Source organism: Tiliqua scincoides, chromosome 1 (genome assembly GCF_035046505.1).
Source record: "Tiliqua scincoides isolate rTilSci1 chromosome 1, rTilSci1.hap2, whole genome shotgun sequence".
Taxonomy (NCBI): domain Eukaryota; kingdom Metazoa; phylum Chordata; class Lepidosauria; order Squamata; family Scincidae; genus Tiliqua; species Tiliqua scincoides.
The window spans coordinates 230,867,712-230,872,005 of record NC_089821.1 but is presented as its reverse complement, the minus strand read 5'-3'; the positions used below and the strand labels follow the sequence as shown (position 1 = coordinate 230,872,005).

The window sequence follows — 4,294 nt, the reverse complement described above, 5'->3', positions numbered from 1 at the left end:
TAAATAGCCAGCACAGACTTGAGTATCTCCATTGCAGGGCTTTGGTCTTCCCCCAAGAAGCCACCAATGGCTGCCCAAAACTCTTAGGATGCAGCAGTCCTAAGGATTTTGGCACCGCTGCCCCTTTGGGCACTGGGCAGCTTAGGACTGGGTTGTTAGACATTCCTAATGCAGGGAGCAAGTGTATTCAGCTTTCTTGAACCTTTTTGCTAGCACCAAAAGTTGCTTTCCCTTTTTGACTAGTTTTCAGCACTCCTTGTAAACATATTTATTCATAACATTACCTTCAGTTTTCCCCTCTCTGAATTGGCCTCTCTTGCTTTCAATGCTGTTACTGCAGTTAAATCTGAGTACCAACAAGCACATAACACCATGATGCACATTCCAGTTCTTACTTCCAGTGACACTGCCAGATGAAAACATTCCACCTCATTAATGTGATATATCTGAGTTTGCATCATCAGATCATGTCATCTGTGCATGCTCTTTTCCGATGCACCAAGTCTATAGTCTAAACTAGCCAAGTCTTTACAAACATCACTTGATGTGAGTTTGCTTATAGCAGCTGATAGGGCTGGTCCATCCATGAGACGGGCTAAAGCACTGGCTTTCAGCAGTGAGTGGGGGAGGAGGAAAACTGGCAGGGGGGAATCCCATACCCCACCCTTGCCTGCTACCTTTCCTGACCCATCAGCAGCTTCGCCACATCACCTGGCTGCTGTCCCATTCTCTTCTTGCTTGCTTTCCTTGTATAATGAGCAACAAGAAGATTAGGGGGGGGGGCTTGCCTCCTCCTCCAGTGCTGCTGCCAAAGAATGTGGCAGTGGAGCTGGAGAAGTAGTGGCCTCCTGGTCAGTTTCAAAGTTGTGGAGTAGGAGGTGGAGACAGCAGTGGCAGATCGTGGGCCTGGTAGGGCAACCATTGTGAACCTGTTCCCAATTGTTATCCAGCAATAAGGAAGAAGATTGCCACCTGCCTCTTTCAGCTCTCTTTTCTTCTTCTTCTCTCTAACTTCATTGGCTTTGATGAATAATTGGGCTTTTCAAATCAACACTAACTGTTGTTTTAGAACTAGTCAGCAGTCAAGCTAATTACTCTAAGTGGTATCTGAACTGCTGGAAAAGTTCAAACTGACTGTTTACTTCAGGCTGTAAAGTAGCTTGAGTCAGGCCCAGTTTAAACTGAAAGGGCAAAAAGAACCAACTCATACGGTATTGAATGCATTGCACCCAGTGTCTTATTTAAAGCAAGAGTTTATCTGCTACCAGACTTCAATATTAGCCTACCTGTGCAGCAATTGTCTGAGTTACAGATCTCTGGCACCCTAACACTGCACAGGCAAGGTAACCCAATTTAAAGGAGATGCCAGCGGTACGCAATACTGAACGATTGCTATGCTTGCTCATGCCGTATCCTATCTAAATCAGGCCTTCCAGAGGCTAGAAAGGAGAAAGCCTGCCTGTCAGAGATAGCTGATGAGACACAATCAGGTATGGTAAATGGAGTCGTGTTTCTCCTTGTTTACTCTTTCATTAGCTCATTGGAAAGCCTAATTAAAATTTTATCAATGTTATTAATAATAAAATGTCCATTCTACTTAAGGTTGTGATGAAAATATGAAAACACTTCAGGGACCTGCTCTTTAATTGTTATATTTAATTTTCTGAAAGCAAACAGGAAATGGAGGGGAATGGCGGCAAATCCATCACGCCACTTAGTTAAAGGTTATATGTCAAATGATAATTTTTTTTAAAATCCAGTTTATCGAAAAGCATAGCCACATTAATTAAGCTTCAAAGGGTTCACGGGATATTTGGAACATGCTGGTGGTTTTCCTGCCCTGTGGGACTATAGGAGAAGTCAATAATTTGCTTTGAAAACGTAGTGATTTGTCAGGGGTGGGGTTTGGGGAGGCTAAAAGAAAAATTGGGATATATATGTGAACAGTTCATAAACAATAGAAAATCATTTTCCTAGAAAGCATAGACTCATGCATCTAAAGAACAGAGTTCATTCACACATCTAATAGATGTGAAAATAGAGTTCATTCTCACAGAGTTCGTTCCTAGAGTTCAGCTCACACATCTTTAGGACAAATAGAGGACAAATAGAGGACAAAATATTTTTTATTGTTAGTTTTCCCATCTGTGAAGAAAAAATTCAAAACTAAGGGCTAAAACCAGCACCTTGAACCATGCCTAGAAACAAAGTGGAAGCCAGTTCAGTGGAAAGAGCATCAGTCAAGCTCCAATGCACATGGAATGCACTACATGGAATGCACTAATTGCATTGCTTTAATTGCAGTTTCTGAATGGTCTTCAATGGTAGCCCCACACTGATTACATGTTACAGTAATCAAGTCTCAATGTCACCAATTCAGGTAGTCCCAGTTGGTGCACTTTCCTAAGGTGGCAAGCACACACAGCCCTGGCCTCCACTCCCTCCTGCCCATCCATGAGCAATGAAGAATCCAAAAGGACCACCAAACTGTGAACCTGCTTTTTCAGAAGGAGCGCAACCAAATTCTGAACGCATCGCTAGTCCAATATTCACCTCTCTGGTCTTCAAACCAAAAGAACCCCTGCTTTGTCCAAATTTAGTTTCAACTTGTTTGCTCTCATCCAGTCCCCCACCAACCTCAGGCAATGCTCTAGGACTTCTACAGCTTCCCCAGCATTCAATGAAACAGTAGAGCTGGGTGTCATCCACATATTGCTGACAGCCTGCTCCAAACCTTTGGATGACCTCTCTCAGTGGTTTCATATGTTGATGTTAAATAATGTGGGGGAACAGAAGAGAACCATGTGGCATGCCACAGGCAAAGTCCAGGGAGAAGAACAGGAGTTCTGCACTACCATCTTCTGGGATCTGTTGACCTGAAGACACAAGAGCCACTTCAAAGCAGTGCCTCCAGCCCCACTCCAGCTAGACAACCTAGACAACATCATGGTCCATGGTACTGAAAGCACTTGAGGGGCCCAGCATATCCCTCTCTCGCTTTTTTATTACATATCTCAACCCATGAATCATGAAACTATGCAGGCTGTTTTAACTAGGCAGTTCACCAACCGACTTATTCCTACATGCCAGTTAATCTCATCCATCATCAATTTCCCCTTCCATTATTATCTTCTCTCTTTCTCTAAATGGATATAATCTTATCAGGTTTTTTTTAAAAAAAAAAAAACTCTGAACGCAGGGTAAATAGGTACCTGCAGGGATTTATACTTCTTTTCCCTGCTCTGAGTCATTTTCACCTGTGGCAAGAGTTTATTCATAATCCAAGTGTTTTATAGCCTGAGATCCCCTTGCTCTATTGATATCACTGTTCTTGCCTTTCACTTGCCTTTCAAAGTGCAATCAATCACTTTGCTGTCTGTTAATACATTTAGAACTGGTATCATTTAAGGACAGAATTCACAATTCTGTCCCACAATATCACCACAAATACAGAGGTCTATAATATACACCCAGGCCTGGAGTCAGCATCAACTCTTTCAGGCAAACGCTGGAGCCCCTGTAATCCAAGAGTACCCACTGCCACTGATGCCTGCACTCAGCCCAAGCCCCCTTAATTTTTTTCCCTTTCTGCTGTTGGTGCAAGGCTGCCAACTGTTGGTGCAACTGTTGGTGCAAGACAGCAACTGTTACCCTGCACATGCCTGATCTCATCTGATCTTGGAAGCTAAGCAGGGTCAGGCCTGGTTAGTACTTGGATGGGAGACCACCTGGGAATACCAGGTGCTGTGGGCTTATACCATAGTCTTTCGAGACTGAAGGTTGCCAACCAACCAAGGCTGCCATTCTTATTCTCTCACTGTGCCCAGATCACTTCAGATGATGTGCATTACTTTGGAGTGATGCTCCCTGGGGAGTTCTGTGGGGCAACTAAAATGTTGGACTGGCTCCAGCCATGCCAGCACTACGAGGAGTACTGCTACTTTTTTTTACCACTGTTGCTTAAACAGCCCATGTGGGTTGGCAGCAATGGAATTTTCAGGTGGTAGTGGCACTCACAAGCAGCATACTTGGAGCCACTAGCTCCTGGAGCTGACCATGCATGACCTCCTTAGTATCTTAAATCTGTGCGTGTGCACTTACAACACTTTTTCTGTGAAGGCAGCCCATTGTGCATGTGACAAATACCGCCTCTTCAATAAGAAAACCCAGGAGGCCTCAGGATGAGACAGGTCATGTGAGTGAAATGCAGTAAACGGTTATACTTTTGTCTCATTTAAGTTGTTCTTGTTTCTTGTATCTAACTCTTTCTATCCTAGACTTTCCCCAGTGAGTT

At 43.7% G+C, this 4,294-nt stretch overlaps 1 pseudogene; it reads left to right on the top strand.

The window, feature by feature from the left end:
• The first annotated feature begins 3,636 nt into the window (after nt 1–3,636).
• LOC136638222 (5S ribosomal RNA) lies at nt 3,637–3,753 on the top strand (annotated as a pseudogene).
• The last annotated feature ends 541 nt before the right edge of the window (nt 3,754–4,294 follow it).